The sequence below is a fragment of the Balaenoptera physalus genome (assembly GCF_965194825.1).
Source record: "Balaenoptera physalus genome assembly, chromosome: 15".
In the NCBI taxonomy this organism is placed as follows: domain Eukaryota; kingdom Metazoa; phylum Chordata; class Mammalia; order Artiodactyla; family Balaenopteridae; genus Balaenoptera; species Balaenoptera physalus.
The window spans coordinates 85,259,673-85,277,935 of NC_138894.1; the positions used below are offsets into that span (position 1 = coordinate 85,259,673).

General features: G+C 35.5%; 1 protein-coding gene across 1 annotated transcript in view; it reads left to right on the plus strand.

Moving 5' to 3' along the window:
- Positions 1–18,263, plus strand: part of RAD51AP2 (RAD51 associated protein 2) — a 66,645-nt gene that overhangs the window by 41,084 nt on the left and 7,298 nt on the right. The gene's annotated exons all lie outside the window — the stretch shown is intronic.

Genomic DNA, 18,263 nt, shown 5'->3' on the forward strand with positions numbered 1-18,263 from the left:
TCGAACCTGCGTCCCCTGCATTGGCAGGCGGATTCTTAACCACTGCGTCACCAGGGAAGCCCCTTATTGTTTATCCTTGATAACACTGATTTTCAACAAAACTTTATGAAATTTTTATGTACTTTCACCTATAGGCAAAAATCAATGTTTTATAAAATTATATTTTGTGTCTTTTAAAGTTTGTTTCACAAAACAATACCACACAAATCGACCACTATTCTAAATGCTGCACTTGGAATGATTATCCTCAGCATTACTGTTATTGTCATTATCAGCCATCAAGTACCTTTATGAGTAGGACAACTTGCTGTAGGACAAATGGACTTCGTGTGAATAACCAAAATTTAGAAGCAGCTTATTGTAATGGGGCAGAACAAAGGGTTCTTTCATCGCCTGCTGGGTGGATCAGAGTCTTCAGCTGCTACTTCATTTTCTAATCACTTTAGTAGCATTTTGTTCAAACATTTTATATACTTTCACAAAATTTCTCTACACATCTAAATCTCCTCCTTTTTTGGGAGTGACAAACTTATGGATAGAAAATTTTAATTTGCATGTTGCAGAGTGGTATAGAAATTAGCTCAATGTATAATTCTGTGTACATACTGATTTATTTCTCTAAAACAGACTTAAATCACATATATTTTTTAAACTTTTATTTAATAATTAAAACTTTTTTTTGACAGGAAATAAATTTCTTTAAGTGAACATATTTTGATTAGAATGCCACAAAGTTGGACTTGCATCTAGGAATATTTTCGAAGCTGCTGTATACACAGAAAGTGTAATAGCACCCATGATTCATAAATATACAATGTTATAAAGTTGTATGGAGCTGAACATGTGTTTATCTGAAGAGATATAACACTCTCGTGCTAGATTAAAACTCTTGTTAAGAAATGAGAGAGTGTAGTTTTATAACCATTAACATTTTTATAATACTAACTTAAAAAAATTAATAGACTTATTTCTTAAAGTAGTTTTAGATTTACAGAAAAATTAAATAGAAAAGTACAGAGTTTTTGTATACTACTACCCACTCCTCCTCCCCAGTTTCCCTGTAACATTTTGTGTTGCTGTGGTACATATGTTATAATTGTTGAACCAAAATTGATACATTAGTATTAACTAAAATTTACAATTTGCATTAGAGTTCATACTTTGTGTTGTACAGTTCTGTGAGTTTTGTCAAATGCATAAAACCATGTATTCACTGTTACAATACCATACAGAATAGGTTCACTGCCCTAAAAATCCTCTCTGCTCCACTTATTCATCCCTCTTCACTCCCCCACGCCCACAACTTCTGACAGCCACTCATCTTTTTACTGTATTTATAGGTTTGCCTTTTCGATAATATCATATAGTTGGAGTCATGTTTTACATATTTGCACCCTGACTTCTTTCACTTAGCAGTATTTATTTAAGGTTCATATAATCTTAATTTTTCTAGCCAGGGATCTTATATGAGAAGACTTAGGTTTCAAATATTTTAGGCCTTCACCTTCTATCAATACAGTTTCTTTTAGGGAAAAAGGGACTAATTATAGTTCATTTTAAATTGTGGCTGTGTCTACCTATAAACTTCTGAAAGTGTTTCTCTCATAGATTTTCTTTTTGGGGATTCTTTAAAGGAATTACACTATCAACATTAACAAAAGCTTTTCTTTTTGAACAGAGACATTTCAAAGCATTTTAAGCCATGATAAAATTGCTCCAAAGGAAGTTTTATCTTCTATTTTGTTAGCAAGAGCTGCACTTAGGAGCCAAAATGCACCAGAGACTAAATGGTCAACATTAAGATGGAGCTGTAAAAGTCTATGCTAGGCCTGGAAAGTTTCTACTAAGTGGAAATCAAAACCACTAACCAATATAAGGGAATATTTTAATGTGTTATTTTTGTGATGTATAATGAATGAATGCCCTATGATATGCTGCATGGACAACCAAATACTATTAGTAATTCCAGTTCTGTGACTATATGAATGTTAATAACCATCAAGTATGTATTTAGACCCAGTAAATGTCCAGCAGTTTGCCAACTACTGTGTGGAATATTCATGTATATATCATGGTTCCAGATTAAGAGAGTATACAAATTTAGCTAATAAAATCTAAGAGGCAGGTATAGCCATTATTTTGTAATAACTTTAAATGGAGTATAACCTATAAAAATATTGAATCCCTATGTTGTACACCTAAAACTAATATAATATTGTAAATCAATTATACTTCAATAAAAAAAATACACCCACCCCCCCCAAAAAACTCTTAACAGGCAAAATCCATTAAACAACTAATATAATAGGATATTTGAGATTTCATTCTGACTCTCTCTGCATGACCTTGAATATGTCATGTAGCCTCATTTGGCTTTCAAATGTTTCTTCATTTGGTATATTGTAATCACTAAAATAACTTCTGATATTCTGTTGTTCTGCAAATGAAACACCCTGTGGGTTACTAATTGAAAATAAAAGGAGAAATACCAAGAGGGAAAGATATTGAATGTAGATAACAAAGAATGTGTAATATTTTTAGGTACTTTAGCAACTTTTAATTGCTATTAAAGGATGATGGAAAAGAAAAAGAATAAAGATTTAGGGTAGTGATCATCATTATCTCTCATGTATCTCAAGTAGGAAGTATATGATCTGTTTCCTAACTCATTCATTTATTCCTGCTCTCAACAAACATTTACTGAGGGCATATGATGAGTTTGGAACTGAATAAATGACCTCATTTCTATAAATCCTCTCATTTGTAAAACTCAGATCGTATTACTCATCATTCTTTCTATACGGGAACCATCCTTTTAAGGGAACCTACCCATGGAATGGTTTGGGCCTGACTTGTAAGGAACTCCCTCTTAAATTAATTCCTATTCTATATCATAAGAATGATTGCTTGGATTTTCTGACGTCTTTTATAAAGACAATACTGTGGAAGTGATCTGTTTTCCACACCTGAAAAAAGAAGTTTCAGTAGCTCTAAAGTTTGTGATTATGGGGACTAGTGGAGTGAAGTAAGGGTTATGTGATCGATTTTCAGGGACTAACATTAGAGATAATATACATGAAATGTCTAGCACAGCTCCTGGTACACAGCAAGCATGTAATTACTAATAGTTATTATTATTAATATTTTAGAAAGGAGTTTTATCATCACTTATAGGTTATAAATAAAAAAGTTACTAATAGGGTATCCTGCCTTAAAGGATTCCACATATGAAGCATAGGCTGAGGAATATTTACCCTTATGCTTTGAAGTCTGCTGTTTGTTTTGAATATTTACTTTCCAGGACACTTTCTTTATTAAGGCACAATTCAACCATTATACATGTTTGGCCAATTTACTTTAACATGTGTAATGTTCTGTGCCAGGTCGCATGGAAATCCTTTTACTATAAAACAAATTTAAAAAGGATATAGCAGTTTTTTTATTGCAGTAAAATATGCATAATACAAATTTACCATTTTAATCATTTTTAGATATACATTTCAGTGACATTAAGTACATTCATGGAGTTATATATAGCACTTTTGAACTTCTCTTTATTTAAAAATATTTTGCTTAGTTTTCCTTTCTTATCACATGAGTGACATAATAATTTCATAACAACAGAAGGGAAAAACTCTCATTTTTGCAACTCTTTCTAGTTTTTGACTCAAACTGATTTTATGGTAGAATTCTTAGCTATGGCTAACACATTCCTATGTGTCTTTGAAAACTGCTTGGGAATTTGTTAGAACTTGGATGTAAAGTTCCTTTGCTTAACAGCTTTTTCTTACAAAGACAGTACATCAAGGTAATAAGTTTTAAATTGAGATAGAATTATGAAAGTAATTGAGATTATACTTGAAATTAAATTAGCAAAATACTTAGTAATCTTTAGGCATAAAAATACTGCATATTGGTAAATTTGAAAGAAAGCATGAAACATTATTAGATTAAAATAGATAAAACACATTATTTAGTTGAATAAACATTCGTTGAGTATTTGATGTATACAAAACACTTGGCAAGTACTGTGGTATTTATAGAGATAGACAAGGTATGGAGTTTTAATCTAATTGAAGGGAAAAACATATTGACAGATAATACAGAACAGAGTGAACAATCTTTGTGCTGTAGAGGTGTAGCAATCTGAAAGATTGAACCTGGCTGGGGAGTGAGAATTTATATGAAACATGTAGAATTTAAACTAAATCTTAAGATTTTAAAAAATTATACATTAGGGGTAGGACAGAGAAGATTCTATTCAGAATAGCCTGAAGATGAGCAATTTAGTTTAACTGGAGATTTATACATTTGTTAATGATATATTTTTCATTTTATGATTTTTATATAAAATCATGGGGATTATAGACTAAAAAGAAAATATATTGAAGGACTTAATCCTCTTCTTATAGTGAAAAATTGTTCCTTATTTTATTTTTTGAAATTCCTTTTAATTTGAGAAATTGATTTGTGTTCAATAAATCGGAAGATTAAAAGAGGTTTTCTGGGATAGGAAGCATGTACTGAAATTCCAGGATTTAGAACAAATTAATTTTTAATATTTCACACATTATACCTCCAATAAAGAATAATGAATGCTCTCATTTTCTAGTGATTCCTATGCCTTTGGAAAATTCTTTCTCTAAACCAGAAGTGCAGAATTGTAGCTAGTTTATCATTATCATCCTTATGTGTATTCATATAGTTTTTGAAAAGTTTATAGTGCATTCTATATTTTGCATCATTAAATCTTCTTACCAATCCATTTTCATCCCCATTCCAGCTAATGAAACTAATGTTTAGTTTAAGAGACTTTTTCAAGTAAGCAGATTATAAGACTTTAGATCCTAACACAGTACCTGTCACATAGTAAATGCTGTTGAACTGAAATGAAGGCTAATGCTCTTTCCATTAACTTTATAACTGCTATCTGCTTTAATGTTGCTTTTCTTCTTTTCTTCCTTTTATTCTGCTTTCTTTTGAGTGCTACAGTATGCAAGACATCAGGATAACTCCTGGATATACAATGAATATCAAACTTGGTTGCTCTCATGAGGCTGACAACCTAGTTGGGAAGATAACAGGAGTCATACATTTAAAAGTTAAAAAAAAATAAAGTCAATTCTCTTTTTTTCTTAAATCTCACAGACTAAGTAGAAAGGAAGAAATCCAAAAAAATAGAGTTATGTATCTAATCATAGTGCATAGTATCTTAATCTTTAAATGTTAAAACATTTCTACATGTTTACAATTCTATTTATGAATCTATATTTTGAGTATTCATAATTTAGGGCATTGGCTAAAATTTAAAAAATTTAATGAAAATGTTAAATTTAATTTCCTCAATTAAAAAATATTTTTATAGTAAACATTAAAGTCATGGCATGACATTAAGTGATGGTAAGGTTTATGGGCTCTTGATGAACTCTGAATATCTTGTCTCCATTACTCATTAGTTAAATGTTAGCACCTTGCCAGTGCTGGGTTTTAAAAAGAAGATTGCAAATAAATGAGACATTAATAAATCTATCAATACATGAATATTTAACTCAGACATATAAGATTATGTAATAGTTTAAATGTTGCACAAAATAATCCATTTATGTTCATGTCCACATTTCTTATCACTTTAAACATATATGTATATATTTTAACCATAGTTTTATTTATGCTGAAGCCTAGTTTGACAACAGGTGGAAAAGTTTCTAAATTTATTACATTGAACATATAATTTAAAAAATTAAAACATGACCTTATTAAAATTTTTTTCAAGTTGTCATTGGACAAAATAGAATAATGTCATATTTGACAATGTTCTTATATGTGAGAAAGGATTATTTTTAACATTAGTTAGTCCCTAAAAATGAGTTTATGATGAATTGATTATTACCTCATCCCATTCCTAATTGCAGATTTATAAGAGGTAAAATTTATTTAGTGATAGGAGTTAAAAAAACATTTTAAAAGGATTGTTATTGTTGAATAGATAGATTCAATACTCTTTAAGTTTTTAAATTTTTAACATTCCTTGACCTTCAGCCATGAAAGTCTTTTCAGTTTTGGAAATTCTGACAAAATATGCCTGCCTTAACTTTCTATTCTGAAGCAAAATGGAGAAATAAAAATATTTCTCCTGATAACTATGTGCTAATTTTCAGTTTCACTGATGTTTAAGAGTCTATGTTGAAAGTTCTTCTTTCTGATCTAATACTTAGTTCTTTAAATATTTCCCTCTGACTTGAGTACTATGGGAAACGTGGACCTCTTTCTCTGACATATGGAGACATAATCACCAGATTGGGTTTTGGTTTTTCGGTAGAAAAGGAGTCGGGCAAGAGATGAAAATAAATGCAACGTTATGACTTTTGGTTACATCATACCCTGCATTTCCAAAAAGGGTGTGAAACAAATAAACTGAAAGCAGAAGCAGCATATTGTAGCAGAAAGAAGCATGGGGTTTTGAAGATAGATAGATCTGGCTCCAACCCATTATAATTTCTTAGATTCTCTGTTTCTTCATCTCCAAATTGTTGAGAGTAAGGCCTAACTTTCAAGGTTTTTATCAGAATTATAAGTTTGTAAGGTGTCCAACAGAGTGCCTGGTACATGGTAGGCATTTAATAAATGATGACAATTAATATTTAACTAAGCACTGTCATGAACAGTTGCTCAAATACTTATTATTATTCATTAATATAAGAATAGAATTAACTTACTAACTCATCCAAAATATTTATTGGGTACTTGCTATGTATAAGGCACTGTTCTAGGCACTCAGAATATGTCAGTGAACAAAATAGACAGAATTTACTGCTCTTATAGATCCTAAATGCTAATCAAGGCAGACATAATATAAACAATAGACATTACAATTAAGTAAATTATATAATATGTTAGAAGATGTTAAATAAAAGCAGAATGGGGTAAGGGAGAGGGGCAATGTATGTGGAGGAGGAGGTTTTAATATTAAATAGGGTGGTCTGGGTAGGGGTCATTGAAAAATTAAGACTGAAACAAAGACTTTCAGGAAATGAGAGAGTAAGATCTGACTTGTGATTAAAAGGATCACTCTGATTGTTGGGAAATAGATGGTGGAGAGGAAAGAACAAGATAAAGATCTGTTAGGAGCTGAAATGGAACAGAAGCTTGGCCCAAGGTCGTAAGAGAGTTGGTGAGAACTGACTTGATTTTGGATACATTTTGAAGGTAGAAGCAAAAGAATTTTCTGACATTGGATGTGTGATGTGAGGAAAAAAAGTCAAGGATAACTCCAAGATGTTTGGCTCCAGTAACTTAAAGGATGCTGGTGCTATCAAATTACGGGTAGTAGGCTGAGGATGGAGAAGGCTTGAGGGGTTGGTGCTATAAACTTAATTGTATCCCCCTAAATTCATGTAGAAGACTAACCCCCAGTGTGATGGTATTTGGAGCTGGGGCCTTGGGAGGTAATTAGGCTTAGATAAAGTTGTAAAAGTGAGGCCCTCATAATGGAATTAGTGTCCTTATAATAAAAGAAACCAGAGCGCTTGCTTCCTTTCTCTCCCCCACCGCCTTCTCTCGTTCTTCCTCTCCCTGCACACACTGAGGAAAGGCCATGTGAGGACACGCAGAAAAGGTGGCCATCTGCAACCCACGGAGAGACCTCTCACCAGACGCTGACCCTGCTGGCACCCTTATCTTGGACTTCCATTCTCCAGAACTGTGAGAAATAAATTCCTGTTGTTTAAGCCCAGTCTGTGGTTTTTTATTATGGCAGCGTGAGCTGACTAACGCAGTTGGTATCAGGAGTTGGTTTTAGACATACTGAATCTGAGATGTTTATTAGATATCCAAGTGGAAATGTTAACGGTAGGATAGGCTAGTCCGGAGTTTTGAACCAACACCTGTTTTAGAGATTTAAATCTGGTAGTCAACAGTTTATTGAAGGTATTTAAAACTGTGGAAATGGATGTGATAACCAAGAGAATGAACGTAGACAGAGGATAGGACTAAAGATTTAACATTGGGACACTCCAATATTAAAAGATCAATAAAAAGAAGAGAAAATATCAAAGGAGAGAAGATAAATGAGTGAGCTAATAGAAAAAACAAGGGAGTGTGATATATGGAAAGCCAAGTGAAGAAAGTGTATCACTCCTTTCTTAATGAAGAAAATGGACATGTGGACACAGTGGGGGAGGGGGGGGTGGGACGAATTGGGAGATTAGGATTGACATATATACACTACCATGTGTAAAATTGATAGCTAGTGGGAACCTGCTGTATAGCACAGGGAGCTCGGCTCAGTGCTCTGTGATGACCTAGATGGGTGGGAGGGAGGTCCAAGAGGGAGGGGATATATGTATACATATAGCTGATTCATTTTGTTGTACAGCAGAAACTAACACACCATTGTAAAGCAACTACAGTCCAATAAAAAAAATGTACTGCAAAAAAAAAAATAAAGATTGACAATTGAGCTTAGCAATGTGGAGATCACTGATGATGTTGAGTGGAATGGTTTCAGTGCAGCAATGGGGCAAAGCTTGATGGGCATGAGTTTAAGAAAGACTGGGAGAGAAATAGGCCACAGTGAATACCAACGGCTTTTAAAGGAGTTTTGCTGGAAAGGGGAGCAGAGAAACGGGGGCAGTAGTTATAGGGGAAGAGTGAAAAGAGGATTTTTTTAAACATGGGAGAAATGATAGTTTCTTTGTATGCTGATGGAGAATAAGTAAAGAGCATAAAATTGATGTAGGAGAGAAAGGGAAGAATTGCTAGAAACTTGTCTACGAGTAGGCAAAAAGAGATGGTATCTAGTGAACTTGTGGAAGATTGGCTTTAGATAGGAGCTTGAAAGTTTATTACTTCTGCTAACAGGTGAGAAGGCAGGTGTGTGTAGATGTGATGGTGAAAGTCTCTGGATGTTCTCTTTTGATTATTTCAAATCCTTCATAATATAGGAAACTGATTATATGCTGAGATTGATGTTTATAAAGGAGGTGTTCATAGGATTTCCAAAGAGAGAAGAACATCTGAAATAGTTGTCTAAGAGAGTAGGAGAATCAGTAGACCAAGATCTATGGGTTTTTTGTCTGGCAATATTAGGGTCCCATTTGAGGTTCATGGTTGAATTTTTTTTTTTAATTTTATTTATTTATTTATTTATCTATGGCTGTGTTGGGTCTCCGTTTCCGTGCGAGGGCTTTCTCTAGTTGTGGCAAGCGGGGGCCACTCTTCATTGCGGTGCACGGGCCTCTCACTATCGCAGCCTCTCTTGTTGCGGAGCACAGGCTCCGGACGTGCAGGCTCAGTAATTGTGGCTCATGGGCCCAGCCGCTCCGCGGCATGTGGGATCTTCCCAGACCAGGGCTCGAACCCGTGTCCCCTGCATTGGCAGGCAGATTCTCAACCACTGCGCCACCAGGGAAGCCCCCATGGTTGAATTTTAAAGTGAGAGCAGTCATGTGTGGAATTGCATTTTTCTCCAGTCATGCTCAGCTTCATGTGTTCAGACTTAGAGTTGGTAGAGGATTGGATATAACCAGTGGCATAAATTTCACCAAGCAAATTCAAATCAGTGAGAGAAGGGCAAGGAATATAACAAGGATTAATTATCAGGATTAACTATGTAATCTAAACTGGGTGAGGAGAAGAGTAAGGACATCAAAAGGAATGAGGGACAGTGAAAGAGTGGTAGGATTAATGGCTTGGAAGTCCCAGTGGAATCAAAGGATTATCGGGTTTGGAAGACTATAGGAAATGAGCTTGCAAGATAGGAGATTGTGGCAGAGAATAAGATGTATGAAATTGAGATTATGGAGAGATTGCTGTGTCTAGGATCTGGCAATGGAAAAGAGTGACTGAGGTAGTACGAGAAGATTATTATTATAGGAAAAAATTCAAGTAACTAACAGGTTGGAGTGCCAGGAGAATTTATTTAAATGTACACTGAAATTACCACAAATATGAAAGGAGTAGTATTAGAGAGTGACGGTGAGCCAGGCTAAAATTGTTCAGAAGTGAGGGGTATGACCTAGGGACTTCAGATGACAGGAATAATGATGGTTTAGAGGGTGAATTTGATAACCTGGTTTCAAAGCTATGGATTTTTAGGAAGGAGGTAGGGCAAATTCTTGAAAGCTGCAATGAAAACATGAAGGACATTTACCCTACTTCAGAATCAGTGGTAGAAGTGCCATGGGAGAAACACCAGCCTCCTTTTGAGAAGGCTGCAGGGGAAGCAATGTTTTTAGGGGAGAGCCAAGTTTCCCTCAGTCCAGTAAGGTAGAGAAGGTTCAGCAAGAGGCTGACACGTTTGAGAAGAGATTCATGGAGCAGAAATAAAAAGACTGATGCTGGCTGGAAATTGATTGGAGTTATTGGAGACTGTGAGATAACTGAGCATGCAGAGGAGGAAGAGTGGACGGGGGAGAAACTGAGGCCAGTTTACCTGTGCTTAGCACTCTCAACAGTTTCATGGAATGTGTCCCAGACTGTGCCTTCCACCTCATGTCTGCTCCTATTCTGTCTTGTACTTTAAGCCACCCAGTGAATTTATAAATAAATTAACTATCATTTTCCCACTAAAAATGACATGCTTAGAATAATGGACATTCTCAGAAAGACCTGCAATCCTTCCCGGTTTTCCTTGAGTGAAATTTGTGTCTTAGTCCCCTACCTGTTCTTTCCATTAGCTTTAGGTGAAGAGCATTCATACCTTCCCCTTCCCCAGCAGGAGAGAGACCCTCCATGCTCAAGAGTTTCTTGTTCTGTCTCATATTTATCCCATATTCACATCCCCTTCTTTCAGATCACCCCATTATGATCAAGAATAAGGGGTCAGGGCCCTGGACTCCTTATGAAAAGCTAGAAGGGAGAATCCCCACAGCAGTGTTGCAGGTTGTTACTGAGTCTCCAAGCTTGGCAAGAGGTTAATGACATTCCTGTTTTGTTACTTTCTATATTTATTGCTTTATGGATAGACCATGTGGCCTATACTATTTCTACATTTTGTAGTGTATTGAGATTTTCTTCGTGGCCTAGTACATGATTAATTTTTATAAATATGCCATAGACATTTAAAACTAATGTATATATTTTAGATGTTAGGTACAAAGTTCAATATCGAAAAAGTCTAGCATTGTCATTATAGAATTACAATTCTTTTTTTGTGTGTGTACTTCTTTCAGCTTCTGAGAGGTGTATGTTAAAAGTTTTCATGATTTAATTTTTGTTGAATCTCCTTGGATCTAACTTTTTTTCCATTATATAATTTGTTATTGTGTCGTTTGGTGAATAAAAGTTTAAATTCTTTTGAGGTATTTTATATTTTCTCAATATAAAATTTCCCATTTTGTCACATTGATTTTTGCCCTACCTCTGCTTAGATGTTAACAGTGCCATTCTTGATTTAAATTTGGTATCATTTGACAGGAATATCTTGATATTTCCATTCTTTTCAATTTCTTTGTGTCATTCCTTTAAAATATTTTTAAAAATATTTTAAATATTAAAATAATATATTTTCTGATTAAAAATAAAATAAAACTGAATTTTGCGTTTTGCTTTTTTTTAAAACCTCATGTGACAGCCTTCTTAGAATATGGGGATGTGATGCATTTCTACTTACTGTAATTACTTATATGTTTTCTCTTTTCTGCCATCTTCTTTTGTCTCTTCCTTTTATTATGCTTTCTTATTTGCCCATATTTAACTCACTTTGTGACTTGTCCTGGTTTGATAATTTTTCCCATGTTTTTCCCCTTCTAGTGCTTTAAAAATTTGAGAGCCACTATTTTCGTGCTACCTTTAAAATTTCAACATATATGTATTTAAACATACGTCTTCCTATTAACATAGGTAACTGAACAATACATATAAAACTTTCTCCCTCTTATCCATTTAAATAAGATGAGATTTTTAGGATACCTTTTCTTTGCTCTTGAGCACTTCCTTCCCCCTACACAATGATCTTGAATCATCTGCAATTTTTCAGTTTTTTAAATGCCTATTATGTTTTTATAACTCCTTTCTTAACAATTATATATGTAATGTATATAAAATACATAATTACATAATAATATACATGTATATCTTAACTGTATTTTACTTCATAAGCATATTATCAACAATTATTTGGATAGAAATATACATTTTGCTTGTTTCTCTGCTTGCTCATGCCTTTTTCTTTCTGTGAATTTTTATTCTTCTTTTCTTTTTGTTTGTTTGTTTTGCAGAATTATGATTTCCAGAATTTTTTTTCAGAAAGGATAAATAGGTGGCATAGTGCATTACTGCTGTTTTAGCTGCCTGCTATGTCTCCTACCTTCTTATGGTAATAACATGGTTTTCTTTAGAAATTTGCTCCTCTAGCACTAGCCATTTGATGTGACCCTTGTGGCACTGTAAGTCACTATACTCTATGTCTGTGACCACAGACATGGGTATCAGGTCGATGTGTAGCCCATCATAGTACAAGATCACCTGGAGCACAGGGATTTTTTTAAAAGAGGTGGCTCAAGTCTGATCAGTCTTTCCAGGGGATTTATATATACTGATGCAGTTTTGATTTGTTTTTACTAGTGGGATGATATAAAATCAGACTAGTTCCAACCATGTTTTCTTCTTTTCCCACAATTTGGAGGAGGGATATATTCAGTAGGAGAGAGAATGATGTCACAGACTGAAAAACAAACAAACAGATTGAGGAGAAAAAGAGAGAGAGGAAGTGTTGATGATAATAGTTGAGACTCTGGGCACAGTCAGACCTGCATGACCCCCTTTCTTCCCAGTTGTTTGAGCCAATAGAGTCCCACTTCTTTTTTTAAGATTTATTTATTATTTATTTTTGGCTGCATTGGGTCTTAGTTGTGGCATGCGGGATCATTCGTTGCAGCCCGTGGGTTTTCTCTTCAGTTGTGGTGCGCAGGCTCCAGGGCGCGTGGGCTCTGTAGTTTTTGGTGCGCAGGCTCTCTAGCTGAGGTGCCTGAGCTCAGTAGTTGGGGTGCGCAGGCTTAGTTGGCCCCCAGCATGTGGGATCTTAGTTCCCTGACCAGGGATCGAACCCACGCCCCCTGCATTGTAAGGCAGATTCTTTACCACTGGACTACCAGGGAAGTCCCCTTTTTTTTTTTTTTTTTTTTTTAATTTTATTTATGTATTTATTTAGGCTGCACTGGGTCTTAGTTGTAAATAGAGTCCCTCTTCTGTTTAAACTTATTTGAATTAGATTTATTTCATTTGCACCTGAAATAATCCTAACCAATGCAGGTAGAAAACTTTCTGAGTTCTTGCATGTTGAAAAACGTCTTTATTTTGTCCTCATACTTGAATGATAGTTAATCTGGGCAAAGAATTTTACCTTTTCCTTTAGCCCCCTGTAGACATTTCTCCATTCCTCTCCAGTTTTATTCTTCTCCAAAGACTTATTGCTATCTTAAAGATTATTGTGTTTAGTTACTTATTATGTATGTTGTTTCTAATGTTTAGAGAGGACAAACCAAATAAACATCACCCTTTACAGATTTTTGCTTTAACAAAACATTTCTACCTGGCTATACATGAAATAGGTTCACTTATTTATTTTTCACCAGCTAAGGTGATTTAAAGTAAATATTTTCAAGCCTATATTCAGGTTTTAGTTCTGAATGCTTTATAAATATGTCACATATTTCTTGGATTTTGGGACTTCAGAATTAGATCCAGTGTTTGAGAATCTGACTGATCCTGAATATCATGGGAAGATTATTTTATAATTCTTAAATCCTATACTTATGAATATGAATTGTGCTTCCTTTAAAAAACAACTGATATTTTGTTGATTCTTATTCAGCTTTTTATCTTCTGTGATTTCTTGGTCTTGTTCTATTATTCTCACACAGAGTGTCCTTTTCTATGTGTTAATCCACAACAAAAAGTGACACTTGATGGTTTCTGCTCTTCCAATATTAGCTAAGCATTTTATAAGCCTGAGAAGCTATAAAACACTGATATAGAAAGTTTTGATCTACCTCCTAATACTTTGGTGAAAATTTAAGAAAAGAAAGTAAAGTGAATCTTCTTTTGGTTTTATGTTGGTTTAGTGAATATTATAATGTAATAAGGAAAAATGATATTTTAAATGAAGCTAGGTCTTATTCCATTCAGCTTTTGGTAGCTTATAATTGAATTCATTTGTAAAAGATTGCTGATCCAAAATATTTCATGCAATTGATGAACTACAGTATTAGACTTTGGGCTTTGGGAACTTTGGGAAGGCTATAGTGAAGGCAGGGACCAGGGCTTATGGACCTTAATTGCATTTTTCTAATTACTGAGAAAAAGAACTTCTTTTACTAGGCAGAGTAGGTCAATGTTACTCGAATAGTCACTAGCTCTTAATAGTCATGGGCTTTTTCTTAGCAGCAGGCTTCATGGTAGTCGTAGCCTAGACCCCTGATATTGGCACTGAGTACACAAAAGGATTATCTAAACTTGTTGAAAATGTATAATTCTGAATCTTAACTTCAGAGATACTTACTCATTAGGTTTGGGGAAGATACCAGGAATTTGTGTGTGTGTGTGTGTATTTATGTGTGTTTTTGACAAATATCTTTCTTTTCTTTTTCTTAAATTGAAGTATAGTTGATTTACAATTTTGTGCCCATCTCTGCTGTGCAGCAAAGTGACTCAGTTATACACATAGAGACATTCTTTTTTAATATTTTTTTCCATTATGGTTTATCACAGGATATTGAATATATAGTTCCCTGTGCTATACATTAGGACCTTGTTGTTTATCCATTCTAAATGTAACAGTTTACATCTACCAACTCCAAACTCCCAGTCCATCCCTCTCCCTCTCCCCCTCCCCCTTGGCAACCACAAGTCTGTTCTCTATGTCTTTGAGTCAGTTTATGCTTTGTGGATAGGTTCATTTGTGCCATACTTTAGATTCCACATATAAATGATATCATATGGTATTTATCTTCCTGACTTACTTCACTTAGTATGATAATCTCTAGTTGCATTCATGTTGCTGCAAATGGTGTTATTTAGTTCTTTTTTATGGCTGAGTAGTACTCCACTGTGTGTGTGTGTGTGTGTGTGTGTGTGTATATATATATATATATATATATATATATATATATATATACCACATCTTCTTTATCCATTCATCTGTTGATGGGCATTTAGGTTGTTGTTTCCATGTTTTGGCTATTGTGAACAGTGCTGCTATGAACATAAGGGTGCATGTATCTTTTTGAATTATAGTTTTGTCTGGATATATTTCCAGAAGTGGGATTGCTGGATCATATGGTAATTCTATTTTTAGTTTTCTGAGGAACCTCCATACTGTTTTCCATAGTGACTTTACCAACTTACATTCCCACCAACAGTGTAGGAGAGTTCCCTTTTCTCCACACCCTCTCCTGCATTTGTTATTTGTCGACTTTTTCATGATGGCCATTCTGACTGGTGTGAGGTGGTACCTCACTGTAGTTTTGATTTGCATTTCTCTAATAATTAGTGATGTTGAGCATCTTTTCATATGCCTACTGGCCACCTGTATGTCTGCTTTGGAGAAATGTCTATAAGGTCTTCTGCCCATTTTTCGATTGGGTTTTTTTGTTGTTGTTGTTGTTGTTGAGTTTGTATATTTTGGAGATTATCTAGCCCTTGTGGGTCGCAACATTTTCAAATATTTTCTCCCATTCCGTAGGTTGTCTTTTCGTTTTATTTTTTTTTATGGTTTTCTCTTTGCAGTGCAAATCTTGTAAGTTTGATTAGGTCCCATTTGTTTATTTCTGTTTTTATTTCTTTTGCCTTGGGAGACTGACATAAGAAAACATTGGTACAATTTATGTCAGAGAGTGTTTTGCCTATACTCTCTTCTAGGAGTTTTATGGTGTCATTTGACAAATATCTGAAGTGTCAATAGTTCTGATACTGGTTTTAAAAAGACCAGTTTGAAACCTGGCTAGATGTTAGCACTAGGTGGATTTTCCCATGCACCAAAAAACCTGCCTGCCTGTCTGTAATAATAAGCTTCAAATACCAGCTGGTGTTCAAGGACAATTCTGACTCCAATGGCTTCCATATTGTACTACTAACTTCAATTCTTATCTCTGACACCTCTAGACTTGGTGTCCATATATGCTTTTTCCAGAATTTGGATTTTGGCCTCTTCTCTAGTGACTGTGGCTTGACTTATCCAGTAATCTAAGTGTCTTCTGTTCCCTCAAGTACTTTGTACTTCACAGAACCAGCAACCTACCCTGGCCACTGAGCTGGGCTTAGTTTCCCTTAGAGGATGGTGAGTCAGACAGCAATAATGTCATTATAAATTCTGGTGAGATTATAGACGATTATTATCTACATTTTCACACTTGCACTTTCCTAATGAACATGTATTACTTCTATGAAAATTCTAACACAACAAAAAAATGAGAAAAATGTTCACATCCTGAAATATCACAGGTAATTCTAGCCAGAGGAGGACCATGTGAGAAGAACTGTAACAGTTTTGGTACAACTGGTTAGGTCATTTTTCCAATGTAGCTTCTCTCTTCTGAGCATTTCCTATCTTTCAGTGCCATATAAGATTTCTTAGGGCACATAATGGACTCATTATAGCAGTTTATTTCTCCTTGCTTAATTTCTTTTGACCTTTTATTTTTATTTTTTTATTATTTATTATTTTTGGCTATGTTGGGTCTTCGTTTCTGTGCGAGGGCTTTCTCCAGTTGCGGCGAGCGGGGTCACTCTTCATCGCGGTGCGCGGGCCTCTCACTGTCGCGGCCTCTCCCGTTGCGGAGCACAGGCTCCAGACGCACAGGCTCAGTAGCTGTGGCTCACGGGCCTAGTTGCTCCACGGCATGTGGGATCTTCCCGGACCAGGGCACGAACCCGTGTCCCCTGCATTGGCAGGCGGATTCCTAACCACTGCGCCACCAGGGAAGCCCTCTTTTGACCTTTAAAGTGAGTCTTGCTCCCTTATCAGCTCTCCTCTTGAATCCTAGGACCATGACATTGACCTTTATAGCTTATGCTACAGTTTTGTGGTGTCAGTTTGATCATGTCACTTCCCACCTCCACCCTCTCGTCTAATCCTCAGTTTAAACTGCTTCAGTGGTGTCCTATTTTTCTTAGAGACTGAAGTCTGTAACATGGTCTGAAACGTGTATTCTCATCTTTATTTACTTCTCCGGCCTTCGTTTTGCACTCCCACCATTTTCTTCCTTCTCAGCAGAGGTTGCACAGGCTCTTTCTTTTGCTTGGAGCTTGGCCCCCCTCTCCTCCCTTCTTCGCTTATTTAATTCCTACTCATCTCTTCAGTTCTCACTCACATCTTGGGCAAATGTTCCCTGACTTCTGAACAAGGAAAACCTTCCTATTTCAATTCTCATGTTAGCCTGGATGCCTCCTTCCTGAAACTATAATTTTATATTTATTTGTGTGATTATTTTACTGGTGTCCACCAATCCACCTAGAAGTTTAAGATCCGTGAGAACCGTGATTATCTGCTTTTCTCAATATTGAATCCCAGCTTCTAGCACCATGCCTGCTACATAGCAGGTACTCTTCTTTATTTGTTGAGGGAATGATTATACTTTCTGAATTAAATAATTAAATTGAATTAAACAGTATACATACCAATTATGATAAACACATTAGCATGGCTAGAGTAGCATTCAGAAAAGGGGTTGCCGTCCTGCCTCTGCCCCATAGGTCCCAGACTTGCTTGTTATGATTAGATAGACTGTACAGACCACTAGACCAGATACTTAACTATAACTAAAGAAGCTTTTAAACTCAGACCTTATAAAGGTGACCAGTTGATTTGTATAGAATGTCAACCTGGAATTAACGCTATTTACAGTTTACATATATGTAGTTAAGTATGAACATTTGTCCACCAATTCTAGGATATGAAAATTATCACATTAATTAGTTTTTTTTGAATCAAGCTAAACCGTCCTCACTGCTGCCCACCTCGGCTGGCAGGAAGTCTGATCTCAGTCAAGCTTAGACTGCTCGCTCTTCCAGAGACCCATGCCCTTGTTCTCAAGGCTGCCGTGTGTCTTATTGCCATCTCCATATTCCTAGTGTCTCTGCTAAGCAGGCAAGGCTGTCTTGCATTTGGGAAAATCAGATATTCCCTTTTTCCTCCTTAGTCTCCTTGGTCTGGCTTCCTCTTTTCAGTGCCACCAGAAGCCTCTCTCTCCCTTTACTCTAGACCCATTAGCACACTCCCTAAAAGGGACTATTGAAACACAAAACTGTTTGCTTTCTGCTGGAGG